This window comes from Panthera onca, chromosome B1 (assembly GCF_046562875.1).
Source record: "Panthera onca isolate mPanOnc1 chromosome B1, mPanOnc1 haplotype 2, whole genome shotgun sequence".
Lineage (NCBI taxonomy): Eukaryota > Metazoa > Chordata > Mammalia > Carnivora > Felidae > Panthera > Panthera onca.
Genome location: NC_138342.1, coordinates 150,348,160 through 150,367,666, shown reverse-complemented (window position 1 = coordinate 150,367,666; position 19,507 = coordinate 150,348,160).

Genomic DNA, 19,507 nt, shown 5'->3' with positions numbered 1-19,507 from the left:
GAAGGTTCCATTTCCCACATTAAAACACTCTGTCTTCTCCATGGGACACAGTGAAACATTTACTAAGAAGTCCGAACAGCCAGGAGCATGAACCCTGATTCTTTCCACTGTGTTCACAAGAGCAATGGATTCAATGGCAGTCCAGGATTCTGAAATAGCCTGTTGAGATTTCTTTGCTCGTGCTCAGCTAATATGAATCACTTTGACTAAGTATTGCCCTGCTTTGCAGAATGGTATTCTGACATTATTAATTGTTGGCTCAGTTAAATTGACCACAATAAGAGCTTTCTCCAGCCAGAGATAGAGCCTATCAAGCTCTTATGAATGTCGGCATTAAGTTTAACTATGGACCCAGATCCAAATTTTAAAATATAATAAACACTCTCCCAAGATATAATACAATGAGCCAGCTACTAAAACCCATCATAGCAGGGCAATTGTGAAACGCCACATGGAACCTAAACTTTGAATGTATCATGTAAGAACATGCTATAAAATGGGACTTCTTCAGTGGATTTCCAAAATGCCTACTTTAAAAAAAAAGCATTCATCTAGGTTTTCTTTCTTCTTTTTTTGCTTATGTGTAGCTACTTGGTTCAAATCTGAATTAACCGACATGATACCAAATGGTCTCAAAAATACCTGTTACAAAATTTCTCACTTGTAAATGGCATGTACCCGGAAATAAGATGTTATAAAGAGCCTGTAGAAAGTATGAGAATCACCAAGAGGCATGCTTCACTTGAGCCAAATCTAGCACTACCACTGGTATAAGGAAAGACACCCGGAAGTGGCTTGGGAAATTTACTTTCAGTCGTGCCAATGTGTTTTGAACTAACATTCTCTCTTAAAAGCAAAAATTTGGAATGGAATTCCAATCAAATTGGTCAAAACCGCTGTATTTAGACTAGAAACAACCTCTCAAGTCTCTCAATTCGTGTCCTTTGGGAACAGGACAGTCATTTAATGAAGAACCTGGAATTTGTTCACTTTTTCAGGAACTTAGTAAGAAATGATCATTCACTTTTCAGTGATGAACTTTAAAACTGTGGACTTGCCTTAAATCCCCACTCTCATTAGCTCAAATTTTATTTATAAAGGCATATTTAATACTATGATGCCATTCAGCTCATGTAATATTATATTGAGTATGGAAAAAGAATCATAACTATAGCAGCTTAAAATGTAATTATTATACTCTATGTTATGGTTTTAGCAGTTGGTCTCAAAGTCATTTCTCTCCAAGTTCTTTTTCTGTTGATTTTTTTAAAAAATTAATTCATTACTTTGGTAGGGCATATTTTCTGATTGCCTGTATAGTAAAGGCTCAGTATAGATGAATTTGAGAAATAGAAAAAAACACAAATGAAAAAAATTTCCCCTGCCACACACACAAAAAAAATCACTAACATTTAGAATTTTATCCTTCTAAACACGGTTCAATGCATATAAGCATGCATTAAGTTTTTAAAAATGTATCAGCATATAGCACATTCCCAAGAAACTGTAAATCGCAAGTAATTGCCCTTGTTAGTAAAAGTTTTTCAAAAATATTTTTAAGAGTCGCAAATTTTATACTCCTGGAATGTATAATAATTTAACTATTTTTTAAATATTATTAGGCATTTGGTGTCGTCCAATTTTTCACTATTATAACACATTATTGTGAATCTCTTTTATATACTTTTTATATTCATTATTTCTTAGAGGTAGAATTGCTATGTCACAAGGGCCAAGATGTTTACAGTTTTGGTACATGTTGCCTAATTCCTCCAGAGAGATAGAAATTGTACCTTCTCCTACCTGTGCCATCAGAGTCTGGCTACGTTGGAGATTATCCGTGTATTAGGCAGCCTCTAACATGGTGTCCAGTGATTCTCTCCCCTTTAGTGTGGGAAACACGTAATGACTTGCTTCTACTGAATAGAATATAGTAGAAATGATGGGCTACTACCTCAGAGACTGGGTTATAAAAAGACTACTTCTGTCTTATTCTCTCTCTGTCTCTCTCTGTCAATCTCTCTGTCTCATCACTTGTGCTGGGAAAAGCCAGCCACCATGTTGTTGAAGCCCAGTGGAGAAGCAGACGTGATATGTTGGAAAGAGAATCCTTCAGCCTCAATCTTGAGATGACTGTAACTTTGTGAGAAACCCGGAGCCAGAACCACCCGGCTAAGCTGCCCCAGATCCTTGACTCACAGAAACTGTGAGAAACAGTCTGTTATGGTAAGTTGTTAGGTTTTAGGGTAATTTGTTCGACAGCAATCAGTAACTAATACAATAATTTTTTGTTTTTATCTTCGCCAATTTTCTACGACTGTAGAAAGACTGAACATTGTTTTTCATTTGTTCATTGGCCACTTACAGTTCTTTTGTTAAAAATTATGTAGGGGCGCCTGGGTGGCTCAGTCGGTTAAGCGTCCGACTTCAGCTCAGGTCACGATCTCACGGTCCGTGAGTTTGAGCCCCGCGTCGGGCTCTGGGCTGATGGCTCAGAGCCTGGAGCCTGATTCTGATTCTGTATCTCCCTCTCTCTCTGCCCCTCCCCTGTTCATGCTCTGTCTCTCTCTGTCTCAAAAATAAATAAAAACGTTAAAAGAAATTTATAAAAAAAAAATTATGTCATCATGTTTTCCTTTCTCCTGATTATTTCATAAGAGCTCATTATGTATAAAATGTACAGCTCCTTAACCATTATGTGTTGCAAATATTTCCTTCTCAGTTTTCCAGTTTGTTTATATTTCTCTAGACACTGAAGGTGGTTGACATGAAAAAGTCTTTCCATTTGTTGTTGAAAAAGTCTATCCATATCTTCTTTTATGGTTTCTTCTTTTGTGTTTATGCAGAGAAAAGTCTTCTTCATCCCTAAATTAAATACATATCCACTTATATTTTCTAACAGTTTTAGCTAATGAAACCATAAGCATGTATCTATTTATTACAATTTTATTTGTATTATATGGAGCAAGGATATAAATTTTTCCTTCCAAATAAATTTCTGATGGTCCCAGAAATATGTATTTAATAATATCTTCTCATATGGATTTACATTCTGTCTTTATAAATTCTTAGAGTGGCACTTCTCAAGGTGTGGTCCACGGATCCCAGAGGTTTCTTAGAAAATGTCATGGTGTCCACAAGTTTAAAACTACTCCCATAATAATACTAAGGCATTATTTGAATATTTTACTGTCTTGACCATTGCACTGATGAAGCAGGTAGAAGTTTGGGATGCCTTAGCACCAATCAAGGCAGTTTCAACACCTATGTTCTAGTCATTGTTTTCCTCACCTCTACATACTTGTACTTAAAAAAAAAAAAGGCAGCTTGCTTACAAATTACTTTGATAAGCAAAAATGAACTCTTGGGACCTCATGAAGATAAAAAGCTTCTGCACTGCAAAGGAAACAATCAACAAAACTAAAAGGCAGCCGGCAGAATGGGAGAAGATATTTGCCAATGACATATCAGATAAAGGGTTAGAATTCAAAATCTCTAAAGAACTCACCATACTCAACACCTGAAAAACAAATAATCCAGTGAAGAAATGGGCATAAGACATGAATAGACACTTTTCCAAAGAAAACATCCAGATGGCCAACAGACATATGAAATGATGCTCAACGTCACTCCTCATCAGGGAAATACAAATCAAAACCACACTGAGATACCACCTCACACCAGTCAGAGTGGCTAAAATGAACCACTCAGGAAACAACAGATGCTGGCGAGGATGTGGAGAAATAGGAACGCTCTTGCACTGTTGGTGGGAATGCAAACTGGTGCAGCCACTTTGGAAAACAGTGTGGAGTTTTCTCAAAAAATTAAAAATAGAGCTACCCTACGACCCAGCAATAGCACTACTAGGAATTTACCCAAGGGATACAGGAGTGCTGATTCATAGGGCCACATGTACCCCAATGTTAATAGCAGCACTTTCAACAATAGCCAAATTATGGAAAGAGCCTAAATGTCCATCAACTGATGAATGGATAAAGATGTGGTTTATATATACAATGGAATACTACTTGGCAATGAGAAAGAATGAAATCATGCCACTGGCAGCAACGTGGATGGAACTGGAAGGTATTATGCTAAGTGAAATAAGTCAGAGAAAGACAGATATCATATGTTTTCACTCATATGTGGAACTTGAGAAACTTCCCTTCCCCCATGGAAGGGGGGGGAAAGTCGAAAAAAAATAGTTACAGAGAGGAGGCAAACAATAAGAGATTCTTAAATACAGATAACAAACTGAGGGTTGATGGGTGGGGGTGGGAGAAAGGGAGAGGGGAAATGGATGATGGGCATTGAGGAGGGCACTTGTTGGGATGAGCACTGAGTGCTGTATGTAAGCGGTGAACCATGGGACTCTGCCCCCAAAACCAAGAGCACCCGGGGCGCCTGGGTGGCGCAGTCGGTTAAGCGTCCGACTTCAGCCAGGTCACGATCTCGCGGTCCGTGAGTTCGAGCCCCGCGTCAGGCTCTGGGCTGATGGCTCGGAGCCTGGAGCCTGTTTCCGATTCTGTGTCTCCCTCTCTCTCTGCCCCTCCCCTGTTCATGCTCTGTCTCTCTCTGTCCCAAAAATAAATAAAAAAAAAAAAAAAAAAAAAAAAAAAAAGAAACAAAACCAAGAGCACCCTGTACACACTGCATGTTAACCAATTTGACAATAAATTATATTTAAAAACAAAACATAAAAAATAAATAAATAAAACTTTTTTCTCTCACAAAAAAATTTAAAAAACATTTTAAAAAGGACTTTGATGAAACAGTAACAATTATTAATTTTATTAAATTTCAGACCGCGAGTACTCATCCCTTTAATATTCTGTGTAACATAATAGAAGGTACACTTAAGACTCTTCTACTGCATCGTGCAAAATGATAGTAATCTTGAGGAAAAACACTGAGCAATTGTTGGAATTGAGAGCTTTTTCATGAAACATTATTTTACTTGAAAGAATGGCTGATAGACAAACAATGGTCATTCAGGCTTAGGTATCTGGCAGACATTTTCTTGGAAATGAGCTAAGTGAACCTGCCACTCTAAGGAAAACAAAGTATTGCCAAAGACAAAATTTTAGCTTTCAAGTGAATATTCAAGTTTTGGGAAACTTGTATCTAACACCATAATCTTGACATCGTAAGTATTGGGTGGATCTATGAACCACCCAGTACTTAAAGATATTTCTGATGAGATCAGTGATAGTATTAACAAATGTGATTTTTTTAACATTGTGTGGTAAAATCTCTCAGCGTCTAGAACACCTGCATAACTCAGCTCAAAGTATAAGATAGAAAAATGGACTGTAGAGTGCAAAAAGTTCATTTAATGATAAGATTTCAGAGTTTATAATCTTTAGGAAACTACCATGTGGTGAATTCTAGTGTAGCATTAAAGAAACATACCGACATTTCCTCCATTATTCAACTACATATTCGTGTGAGACCAGATTTTCTTAATACACGTTAACCAAACCAACATAAGGCAACCAACTGAATGCAGATGCACACATGAGAACCCAGCTGTCTTCTATTGAACGTGATATTAGAAAGAATTGAGAAAGTGTAAAATGGTGACACTCTTATCACTAATTTATTTTATAGTTTTCTAAAACATGTTGTTTATGTTAATTTGCAGTGGGTTTGTCATGGTGACTTAAATGAATTAATATGTGAAGATTTTATTTTATTTTATTTTATTTTATTTTATTTTATTTTATTTTTATTTATTTTATTTTTTTTTAACGTTTATTTATTTTTGAGACAGAGAGAGACAGAGCATGAACAGGGGAGGGTCACAGAGAGAGGGAGACACAGAATCGGAAACAGGCTCCAGGCTCTGAGCGGTCAGCACAGAGCCCGACGCGGGGCTTGAACCCACGGACCGTGAGATCATGACCTGAGCCGAAGTCGGACACTTAACCGACCGAGCCACCCAGGCGCCCCAATATGTGAAGATTTTAATAATTTTTCAGCTTTAATTTCTTATCCAGTAAATATCAGTAGATATAACCCACATAAACAAGATCTCTTTGGCATTCCACTTTCTTTTTTTCCTTGTCCATGTCACGTCTACTGGATCCTTTCTGTTGGCAGGTAAATATACTCAAGTCCTGACTCCACTTCTAGATACTGTTCCTCACCTTCCCATCAAAACCAAACCCAATCTTCTCTTGGCTTCTCGGTAAAAACAAATGTCATAGTTTTCTTTCCTCAATGGCATCTCGTGCTCACTCAACTTTGACAACTCGTCATCCTTATCCTGCTTTTCCACGTAGGGAGTCACTCAAGGCTGAGTCCTAGGACTTCTTCCAGTCTTATTCTTCCTTCCCTCTGTCAATCAGCTCATCCATATATAGGCCTATACAAAGTCCATCAATATTTACTTCTCTATTGTATTTCATTTTATATAAACACATGTTTTCCCCCCTCTCTTTTTCATATTACTATAAATATTTAGTTGGAAACAACTGCTGAAAATGCAAATGCCTCATCCATCTTCTGTGTGGATCTATGAGCCAGAGCATAGCATTAAATAGGGGAAAGTGGATTAGATCCAAAGTTCTGCCAATTATGTTCCATCTTGACATGTTTTTAATGGCTCTACAAGGCTATAGACAAGACTTTGGAAAGGGCAGGCACTTCTGAATTATATAAAAGACTTACATTGCTGCTAGTGGAAACGGGTCATGTAAGTGAATTAAAACACGGTCCACTACAAAGGCCTATACTTCCCTCCAAGAAATTTATAAGCTTCTGTTATCAGTAGCATAAATCAGCCACACAACCATATCAACTAAACCAGATTATATAGATTATAATAAGGGACTCTGTGGCTGGAATAATTCCATAAAAATTTAGCTGCTAGGTCTGCTTTGTTTTATACCAAAAGTTTTCATCAATCTTGCTTTTGTAAATAATATATTTTTTTGTTATTAGGTTTTCTGGGACTCTCTTTCATCAAATTCCACTTTTAGCCATCAGTTTTGAAGTGTTTCCTCAATTGGACCTACCAAATCTAAAGTCAAGATTTTCTCATCTCTGCTCATGCCTTTGCACTCCCACACTGAGGAAAATTTCATTTTCAGATTCCAACTGCTACAGTCATTTGCCTCTATGTATGGTAATTTTTATAAAAACTGTTTGTACTCTTAAAGCCTGCCTTTAAAGGTGGTTAGCTTCTCCTAACCACTATTTTTAGAAAACTATATAGTTGCCACAAAGCTTCACAGTTAGGTAAGTCTAGACTGCTGAATCTCTAAGCACATCAAGCAGACTGAGAATAATATCAAGAAGTTATTCATTCTCTGTGAAAGGTGCTAAAATATAGGAGTTCAATCAGAAGCATGATTTTATTTTTAAAAGGGAAAGACTATCTGGAGAATATTTGGCCTATTTTTGGAGCCATTTGAAAAACCATACTGTGGGAAGGAAAATATATATCCAATTTGGAGAGACTCCTGAGTGTAGAGAATATATGTAGGTACATTAAAAATGGGCCGTTTTATTTTACACAGCATCACTGTGAAGTATTATTTTGCTTTCTTAGCAGATAAGGCTATTGAACTCAGATAGTTTGACTAACATGCCGGATATCACACACTGCATTTCAATATGAGGATGATATTTTTTGAGACATTTTCCAGTGCTTTATCTTTCTTTACACTGTACCCATTCAACCATGAAGGGTAAGCCCAAAGCTTAATGTCTTAAGAAAGAAAGGGTTGGTACAGGACAGATCCTACCTAAACTAAAGAGGTCATTATTCAGCTTAAGGGTGTTTTCTTTAAGCCCATGGTGAAATTTAAAAAGGCATATTCTCACTTTCCTTTCCTCTTTTGTTTTCATTTCTTTCAATGACATCATGCCCTGCATCACCAAACCCAGACATCTGGTGGTCATCCTCAATTCTCTATCCTTTCTTTCACTTTCCAAGTTCAGTGCTCACCATGACCAGCTGATTTTACTTCCACAGAATAGGAAATATGGACCTCACTTTTTACTCTGTGTTCCAGGGCTGACATCCTAAATCAGAGCCTTAGGATTTCTAAATCGGCTGCTAAAAATCCTCCTATGTGGCCCTTGTCTTCATTACATATTGCCCTGTATTCTTTATCATCCTCTTTACCATACTGAGAACAATCATCCCCCAAACAAGACTGATGTTGTCATGTGACCTCTAGTTAAACTTATCTAATTGTTCAGTTACCTGCAGGGTAAGGCCCAAATTACTTTGCATGGAAATAAAACACCTTTGTGATCTGGTTGCTGCCTATCTTTAACTGCACTTCTCCTGCCCTCCTCCCATGCATTTCGAGGTCATACCAAATAACAGAGAGGTGCAGGAACACGCCCTAATCTTTCTCAAGTTCACGCACACATTACTTGTTAGTTCATTTGTTTAGAATGCCTTTGATCGTGTGGTGAACTCTGAGCTTAAGTGTTGTGTAGCCTAAGATGTTTCCTGTAATGTAACAACTCACCTTCTCTTCTATGTCCCTTTCCAGAGTTGAGCCCTCCCTCTTTTGTCTGCCATGGAACTGTGAATACCCTTTTTGTAATTATTTATATTTATCTATTCAGCTGACCTAGAAGGCATGTTCCATGCTCTACTTATATTTTTATTTTTAGCTTCGCTTAATAAAAATGTTTCACTTGAATGAAAACAGAAAGGAGAAGGTTTTAGCGGCATGATTTTGACACTTCTGCAAACCCGGATGTCTCTATGTGACGTGAAGGAGGAGTTGTGCAGTAGACAATTGGTCTTGTCTAGACACGATTGGTCTCATGTTCAAGAGATTGATTGGACACTGGAGATAGACATTTGAGAATCATCAGTTATGGTAGCCAAGGCCATGGGCATGGGGGAAAAACATAACAAGAAGGAGTTGGTGAAGCCAGAGAAACCTACTGAGATGACTGAGGAGTAATCTGGAAAGTGGGAAAGAACGACCTTGAGGAAGTCGACACAGAAGAGAGTGTCCAGAAAGAAGAGTGTGTCTAGTAAAGATGATAACTTTGTGCCCATTAGATTAGGTATTTAATTTAGTGATAATCTTAGCAGGAATATCATTTTCAAAAGCAAAGGCAAAAATGAAGTAGGCGAAGGGTAAATAAAGATTAAAATGTTGAGATAATGAGTATTGGTTTTCTTGTTTTGTCAGCTTTTTGGGGTTATAGTCTTGGGTCTACAGAGCAACTGGTGAGAAAAACATTAACTGTCTTTCTTGGTCAGAGTACTATTGGCACTGGGGACAGGACCAGTTTTCACAGGGTGGGGCTGAAGCTGAGCATCTCTGACCTGGCCCATTAGTGTCCCTATCATAGCGAAAACCAAAAACTACTCCATTATTTTCCAATCTCTGCATGTGGGAGAGCACATCTCCCAGTTGAGAAGCACAGATATCTGGGTTCAACTTTCTCTAACAACTCTAGCAAAGACGCTCTATGGACTTTGGGAATTTTCTTGACTGAAAAGGCCCACAATAACTTCTTTTATCTGTGAGATTGCCAGAAGCCTTTCTTCCCTCATCAAGACATATTATTAGCTTACTATTAGGACCATAACAGCCTTTATCTTTCCACCACTGCCCCATGTCTCACAAAAGAGGTTTGTATACTTCTTGTCTATTTCCAGCAACAGCTTCACATCTGCTTCCTCACAAATAGTTATATGTTTTGTTCTGAATGGATCTTTAATGCTACCTTATTTTGTCTAGAGAACACCACTAACAATTCATTATTGTTTACCTAAGCTCAGTCTGCGTGAGCATACTGGTGTTCAGTAATGTAGTTGCGTGTATATGTCAAAATCGATCCGAACGCATTCCTGTAGGAACACATGACGTAAAATGTATGTAATATATTCTACTGTGACATTGTGCTAATTTATGCCTTTTTTAATTTTCCTTCTACTGACATCCTTCCTGAAGTATCATTTACTTTTCTGTTCTACCCAAATTCTCCCAGTTCTTGGAAGCCCTTCCCAAGCCACCTCTTCCAAGAAGCTCTCTTACTACTCCAGCACTGATGTAAAAACATACCACTTGTGTGATCTTAGGCAAGCCCTGACCTCTTTGAGCTTTGATTTCTGAAATTGCAATTTAGTATCTTTAATGTTTATTTATTTTTGATAAAGAGAGAGAGAAAAAGCATGAGTATATGTTGGCGGGGGGGGGGGGGGGGAGGGGTGACAGAGAGAGGGAGACACAGAATCCAAAGCAAAATCCAGGCTCGGAGCCGTCAACACAGAGCCTGATGCAGGGCTTGAACTCACACACCATGAGATCATGACCTGAGCTGAAGTCAGACACTTAACCAACTGAACTACCCAGGCTCCCCTGATTTCTGAAATTTTAAAATATTATCATCAGCGTGGCTTCTACCATATACATGAACTCTGAAGTTCAAATAAGTTCAGTTTTGTCAAAGCAACTATGTAAAAAGACTACCGCAAGTAGTAAAAGCAAATGCATGAATCCTCTATTATTTTATGTCAACTATTTCTGCATGACTTTCTTTTTAAGAATACCTTTCCTTATTGAGGCATGCTCTGTCTGAGATAGAGTTGCCTGGTCATTTCCCTCAAACAGTGTGATTTTTACTGAGTTGTCCCACAGCCCAGCCAAAGGAGCAGTGATTTCACGATCTGTACATTTGCACATGAGAAACTGATAGCAGACCACCAACTTACTTCACGTTGAGACCAAACAGCTCTCAGATGGAAACAATGACTTTTAGTCATTAACAGCCCGATTAAACAGAAACCATTGACCTAGAGGTGAAAGGCTCCCATAGCCCCTTCCCCATGCTCAGGCCTGGAGTAACCTACCGGTTTGCTCTGCTTAATTGCTTCACTCATTAATGGAATGCCAGACTTAACTGCAGCATGTGTGAGTGTGTACACGCAATACCACCAAAGCAGAATTTTACACTTCAATTGTCCACTCTTTTCAGCATTTTTCTGGAGATAACCTAAGAGATTCCGTGGCTTTGCTTAAGCCATCCTTATCACACAAGGAAATATCTGGAACACTGAAAGGATGTTTAAAAAGATCAGAGGAGATTACATTATAAAATAATATTTATACTGCTCTTATATACCAACATGGTCCTAAAATGATTAGGGCCATGTTTCGGGTTTCAGAGTGAGTCACTTCTGGCAGGTATGAGTTATTGCAGCTCTAAGAACTACGTGGCTGCTGAAAGACTACCAGCCCATGATAGGTTTGTGAACTGATAGGGTCTTTTTTCCCCGTTCTCCAGATGAGTGCTATCAAAGACATGGTAAGAACCATAATATTTTGCTGTATAACACTAAGGGGAATATATTCATGTGAAGTGATGATCTCTGATGTTTCTGGACAATCTAAAGATACATTACATTTTCCTAATAATACCTACCTTCTTTTTGATATGATGTTTTAGAAGAACAGCTTGCACTTATAATCAGTACAATTTATCACCTATCCCCAAAGTACCCTGCCGTTGAAATGCCTGACATATATATTGGGTGTCACGGATTTAGCAAAAATTGAATTATAAATTGCCCTGCCAGTTTTTGCCTCTGGAAATAATGAAAAAGTAAGCTAAAGAAATGTTCTCCTGAAGGATTTACTTTTTAAGTGACTATGAAGAAAGAAATAACCAGTATGGATTGCCAACACATTATCTCTCTGAGCATGGATTATTCGGATAACTAAGAAAATACAACAATAGAAATAGGAAAAAGTACAAATCCTACTTCCAGGGAAAGAAAGCGGTGGCATTGATAGATTCATTTTAAACGAGTGAAGGATCTCATGGCTGACAATGTCAGGGTCCCCTTCAAGCCAAACAAAATGCCATGCAAAGCTCTTTTCGGAAATGATATTTTTATTCTTATAGATAAAGGATGGCTTATTAGGGTTCATTACTTACTTCATTAATTAACTGTCAAAATGGCTTATTGCTCAGTATCACTCAATGTATTTGAACTTTATGCAATACGCTTATGAACAATTTCATATAAGCTTTTTATATTATATACTCATTGTATAAAACTTGGAAATATGGGAGCTTATAAAGAAAAACTACATTTTATGACTCCACTCAAATTTAGCATATGTTTTTTCTAGTATAAAAATTATGTGTGTACTTTGTACGCATTTTTATATTTGTTTTTTTCTGCCTAATTATAAGCCACTATATCAGATCATATTCTGAGATACATTTAACATTTGGATAGTTCACTGCCACGTATTAAGTGTACTCGCAAAATATTTCTCTATTTGAACATGGTGCTTTTCTACTTTTGACTATGAAAAACAACAATCCAATGACTGTACTTACACTTAGGCTGTTTCCACTCTGCTTGCTTAGATATAGAATGACTGGATCAAGAAACATGAAACTTTCGAAGTTATTTGATGACATTTCCAAATCTCTTTTCATGAAGATTGTATCACCTTCCCTTCCACCAGCAGCCAGTAAGCCTGCCAGTCACAGAAAGGCTTACTTGGTTTAAATTGTTTAACCCTTTGGCCTTTTGATAGGTGGAAGAGTTTTCCTTTTTTTTTTAATGTTTATTAATGTATTTTGAGGGAGAGAGAGAGAGCAATGGGGGAGGGACAGAGGAAGAGGAGACAAAAAGGAGAGAGAACATACAGAGAGAGGAGAGAGAGAGAGAATCCCAAGAAGGCTCTGTGCTTCCAGCGTGGAGCCCCCCACAGAGCACCAACTTACTTCACATTGAGGCAAAACAGCTCTCAGAGGGTTTCATCTCACAAGCCGTGAGATCATGACCTGAGCTGAAATCAAGCGTTGGATGTTTAACCAACTGAGCCACTCAGGCTTCCCAGTGTTTCTCCTTTTAATCTGAATGTTTTAAAAGCAAGTTGCAAGGTTGTTTTATATATATATATAATATATATAATATATATATATATATTATATATATATAAAAATATAATATATATAATATATAACTATATATTATTTATATATATTCTTATTTATATTTATATTTACATATATTTATATATATATTGTTATATATATATTGTTATATATAAATATATTTATATATATTGTTATATAAATATATAAAAATATATATTATATATAAATATTTATATATACATTTATAAATATATAAATATATAATTATATATATTTATAAATATATAAATATATAATTATATATATTTATATATAAGTATATAAATATATATAATTATATATTATATATATTTATATATAATATATAAATATATATAAATATATTATATTATATATAAATATATATATATAATATATACTTGATTGATATGAGTAATTTCTTTAAACTTACTCTCAGTTAAACTGATACAAGAATCTTGTTTTCTCTTAGTGATATCTTACAATGGATGACACGATCATATGGGCTTTTTTTCATGTTATATATTTATGGGGTTTTTTTTGAAGAACATAGTTTTAATGGTATAAAAGAGGCTGCATCATTATTTAAGTGTGTGTATTAAATTATTTTGCCATTTGTAATAACTATCCAGTTTGATCCTAATAGTAATAACTATCCAAAGCTTAGTCATTTTAGGATTTATCTTGCAGTCACATTCATGTGAAGAAAAAGAAAATCTTGCAATTTCACTGGTATTTTCCATTGCGTAACATATTTTATAAAGTTACCTTCTTGTTTTTCTCTGACATTAACCTCACTAACACATTTACTCAGGCACAAGTGTTTTCAAAATCGCTATCGGGTTATTTCAGAAACATACAGTATGCTCATGACTCGTATGCCTTACACAGAGTTGCACTTGTAGATCTTGGTAACTTCATGGTCTCTTACAAACGCTAGTTGTGTTTTGTTTTTTTTTTAAATCAAAGAAAAGCGAGTGCCTTGTATTCTTTGGGTTCTTAATGCAAAAGATGAAAATATGAGATTAGGAACGCATTAGGAATAAAAGCAAAGTCACGGGAAACAAGTGCAATCTGTATCCTTTTGTTCTGTGCAGACACGTGTGACATTCGTCGACTGGTGGTTGTTGGCACTGTTCTGTGCTTGCTTGTTGAGTGACTTTGGGCAAATTGCTTCACATTTCTCTGAGACACAAGTTTTTCATTTTTCCAGTTGAGATTTTTTTTTTAATCTCCTTTACAAAGTAACTGTGAGTACAAAAGCAATGTATCTAAGGAGCCTGGCATCCAGATCAGTCCTTGGCATATGTCGGATCCTCAACAAATGCTGGCTGCTGTCACTACATCTACTAACTACAAATTCTACTACAAATATTGCTGTTACTACTAGTATTTGCTTTGTTTCGTTTTTTTAGGTCTATTCTCTCAGGAACTTTCTTTTCTTTTGAAATTTTACTCCCCTAATGTTATTTATTTTATTTTATTTTTATTTGAGTAAGTTTATTTACTACTACTATGTGACCTTCGTAAGTTCTTAAAAATTCTTCAGTAAAATTAATTTCTTTAAAACGTTAAAAAAAAAACATTTTCAGTGTTTTATTTATTTATTTAAAAAAATAACCCTTTTTTAATGTTTATTTATTTTTGAGACAGAGGGAGACAGAGGACGGGTGGGGGAGGGGCAGAGAAAGAGGGAGACGCAGAATCTGAAGCAGGCTCCAGGCCCTGAGCTGTCAGCGCAGAGACCGACGCGGGGCTCAAACCCACAAACCGCGAGATCATGACCTGAGCCGAAGTCGGACGCTCAACCGACTGAGCCTCCCAGGCGCCCCTAAAGTCTCTTAATTTCTTTAAAAATTGTTGTTTCCTTGGCTATCTCAGTAAAAAAGCTTTTAAATTGGTACAAAATCTTAGAGTTTTATAGGACTTTCCTCAAATACGTCACTTGATCTCTAGAGAAAAACCTTGTGGAATATGGAGAAGAGGTGTCATTTCAGTTTATGATGCAGAAACTAAGTCTCAGAGATGACAAGTGCTATGACTATGGCCCATACTTTTGTCATTTTATTTAGCCCTAATTCCATCCTCGCTTCCATCCATCACATCCTGAGGACACAGACTGCAAAGGAATCCAAACAGAGGTCAACATTAGAATACGAGACCACTCTTTCCACTCTCTTGGTATTCTTCCTTACCTCATTAACTTTCCCACCTACCAAGAAAATGCCAGTTGAGTTCTTCGACAACATATGTTTTTCTTAAGGAGTCTGATATAAATGAAATATGTGGAGATACAAAAGCCACTACGCGAAGTGTTAGTCATTATCCCGGAAGGTTAAATAGGCACAGCTGTTGCCATGAAATCCAGATGCCCTTTGATAACTAGCCTTCCCTCAAAGCTTATGATGATACCCATATTTCATTATATTCAAGTGTTGTCACCATAAACATCCCCAACATGCCTCTGCATCAGGCAGTCCCTACTTATGCCATGAATTGCTCGGAAGTATGTCTTCCATACACTGTTGAGTCTAAATTTCAACTTTTTTTAGTCATTGCCTTGGTTGATAATTAGCAGTGGGCAGAATCGAGGAGACAGGGTTCTTAGCCGTAAGCTTGAGATTCAAAATTCCAGCTAAGGCTGGAGAAAGGATTGGGTCTTGCAATGCACAGAAGCCCAACTCTGCTTCTCATGTCATCCTAGCCCCTTGATCTCCCACCATCCCAGAGGGTGAGATTTGCCTCCAGAGGATTATGAATCAAGTATTTAAAGCAACGTCTCAGAGACAGTGCAAACCACAAATCTGCTAACCGTTTTCTTCTGGGTTTATGTGTAGCATGACAGACAAGGAATTCAGACATGCATAATAAAAGTAGCCAATACATCGTTGCTAATGGTAGACTCGCTGCCACTGAATTACTGTCCTAAATAAATGCTATTAAAAAATCTGCTAGACTTCATTTTATTCTGGCTGACTTCCTGACTTTCCAAAATACTGATAGAAGTCGAGACCCAAAAGGGAGAATAGAGCCAAAAAAGAAGGAGGATGCATGTCACATAGACATAAAACAGATGGGCTAAACTTACCTTCACTTAAACACTAGATAATCAAGGCAGAAAATAGAACGACCAATCCTTATAGAATAAACTCAACCAATGGAAAGCACTCATGTAGAGATACAAAGCGCAACGTATGCATTCATGCCATTTAGCACTTTCCTTTAAACTCTAAATCTGCAAACAGATAACTGTAGAAATTCGTTTGAATCCTGACGGATATAATTTGACTTGAATTTAGGGTGTAAGGCTGTGACATTGAAATGTCGGGTTGCATTTTCTCCTCTCTTTTAGTGGCCTGGGCTTAGCTAAGAGCAAGAGCTTTAAATTTTAAGAGCAAGAGACTCTTTTGGTTTTCCTAATAGCACCACTGAGGGTGAAGTAAACCACAATAAAATCAAAATGGCAGTTATGAAATTCACAGAAAAGAATGTCACACCTCATATGCAATCTTCATAGCCTCATTATACTTGCTGTTTATGATTTTAAATGATCACATTGTAATGGGGAAACATCATGTTGACGGAAAGGGTTCTGGGGCTGCTTCCATTTATGAGGCAGGGATTTTTATCTCTGGCTTCTAAATCTGTCAAAATATACTTATATCGCTCATAGGGCACTGTTTTACTGAAGGGAGACAACATTTTAACTACAGAAGGAGCAGAAAATAATTCCGATTGCCTGCTGCCTTATAATTTGGTAAGATGTATGGGAAAATCTTGTGTGTATGAATCCATATCGAATAAAGATACTGACGTCTTCGGAAGGAACATGAAGTGTGAAAATATACAATAAAGCCATTTCATAAGACTGGTAAGTCTGTAGCAGGGGAATTGAGAGCATCCATTTTTTATTCAGACCCCGTGGTTCCTAATGTTTCCTCTGTTCTCCCGTACTTCTTCCTGATACCCATACTTTCACCGTCACTCCTCCCGACACCTTGAAATACCGGAATTCTATATGCGTTGTCTAGCTCGGTGTTTCCCAAATATACCTGATTGTAAAAAGCAGCTAGGTGCTTATTAAGAACACAGATTACCTCTTAACCAATTCTAGAAATTCCGACTCGGTAGATCTGCGATAGAGCCTATGAGCATATATTTTAAATAATTTCTCCGGGATCTCTATGTTCCAACAAGTTTGGGAAATACTGCTCTAGGCCATCTTAACCATCCCTCTGGTTTTAAAAACCATTTATATGTTGGTGAGGTCTACATTTATAGATCCAGTCCAGACATCTTTTATATATCTTCCTATTTGAACATTATCACTTAGATGTCTTACTGCATCCTACATTTAACACGTCTAAAACTGATTTCTCGATCATGTACCTGATATTTACTATTATTTAATTCTTCCTTTTCTCTATAAATCATACTAAAACCTACGTAGTTGCTCAACCTAGAAACCTGGTAGTAATTATTGACATCTTTCTCATCCTTAACTCTATATCCAAAGCATCGCCAAGATCCATGGATCAGACCTCCAAAACATATCAAACCCGCTCACTCTTATCTTTTGCATTTTCATTGCCACCCTGTTGGAAATAAGTCAACAACTCCTTGCCTGAGCTGTTATGACAGTCCCTAATTTTTCTCCCCCCATTCTACTCTTGCTTCCCTATATTCCATTTCCATGCAGCAGTCGGATAATCTTAAAATATAACCTGGGTCACTCCTTGCTCAAAAATCAGTAATGACATTTCTTAGTACTTAGAATAAATTCCCAATTCCTAACCAATCTTCCATGAGTTACCATGCTTCCATGAGCACCACCTCTCCAGCTGCTCTTGGAGATACTCTTCTACTCATTGAACTCCTGACCAATCCTAGTAATCATCCAGGTCTCACTTAAATGTCACCGTCATTGTAGAAGACTTTCCTGACCCCCACCATCTCCAGACGATTACTATTACTAATTACTATTGGTATCACTAATTACTGTGTCTCTTAAAATCTCTTGTACACTTTTTGCCTTATTAGCATTTTTATATTTGTTATTTCTTTTTTTGGTCATTTGTCTAATACCTGTTTATCCCACTGAATTACACACCCATGAAAGCAGGAGTCGTTCATGTTTTACTCATCACTCTCCTCCCAGTGCGTGGCAGGTTTGGTGTGTACTAGGTGCTCAATAAACACTTCTTGAGGGAAGGAGGGAAGGAAGGAAGGAAGGAAGGAAGGAAGGAAGGAAGGAAGGAAGGTTAAATACTGAAGAGACATCAGTGAGCAAAATAGAGGATAATTTCTGCTTTTGTGGAGTCAGCATTCAGTGAGAGAAGTGTTATTACCGATTAACTTGCTGATTTGTGAATAAGAAAACTTACAAGATCCATTTGTTCATTATGTTTATGCTTGTTGGTGATTACGTCAGGATCTGTGCTATTCTATTTTAAAGCTTATAAATTCATACGCATTTTAAACAATGTGGGTAAAGTGTGAGATTTGCAGTTTTACTCCCAACTTCTCCATATGGATAATTGATCACAACATCAAGAGGCATTCTTCTCATGAGCAGGAACAAGTTCCAGCTGAGGGCCCCATGGTCTGTGCCCTTTGCTCATCTACGCACCGAAAAGCCAAGGTGAGGAGAGGCAAAGAGAGTCTCATTTACCTGTAGTGCCCTTTGCTGGCAGGGGTGAAAGTGAATGGTGGAACCCACGAAGACAGGTCCATAAAGGTTCTCACATGTATGTTGGGCTTGTCAAGAAAAACACAATTCTTTAGAAAACTAGAAAAAAAAATAAGAAAATTTTAAAATATTTAAAGATGAGATATGGCAATTACAGACATGTGATGAGCTAACAAAACTAAATTAACAGAGCACTCTAAGACTTTAACTCTTTCTTCATATTTTACTAAAACACTCTCAGGAACATTTTGCCAAAGCTCTAGGAAAAGAAGAAAACCTGTATGTCCAGACTCCGCCATGCAGGGAGGGTGAGTCCAGCTCTGTAACAACGTTAAGCATATCACACTTGTGGTTAACCGGCACCTAGTGGAAGAAATAAGCCAAAACATGACATGTATAATCAGAAACCAGTGAATATGGCTCATTTTAATGTGAGATCCTCCCACACTCTAAAAGGAAAACATTTCCCAGCTTTTCATTGCCTTGAAAGCACAAGATCTTGCATAAAAATGTCAGCTACAAGCTTCGAAGCAAATGTTTCTTTTTACAATATGGCACACATCATAATTTCTTTGCCTGGTTCTCCCTGAAAGAGAGGGGAGTATAACCCTCTAACTAGCAGCCAAACACTGTTCTCTTAAAAATGCTGTGCAAAGAAATGATACACAGCCACAACAAAACAAGGTGTCCAGAGCAAAGTTCTTGCCCTGAATTTATCATTTGTTTATACTTCCTCTAGCCTTTTAAATTTTCTCTAGTTATATCCTTTTTGCAAAGAATTAAGAGTCGGTGAGTAAAATCATTAGACAAGTATTTTCTTCAAAGAAACTAATTCAATTTGGTCCGTAACAGACAGACACTGGTTAAATTTTACTGTGTTCACATTATTTCACTGGTGCATGTAAGTCAAGTTCC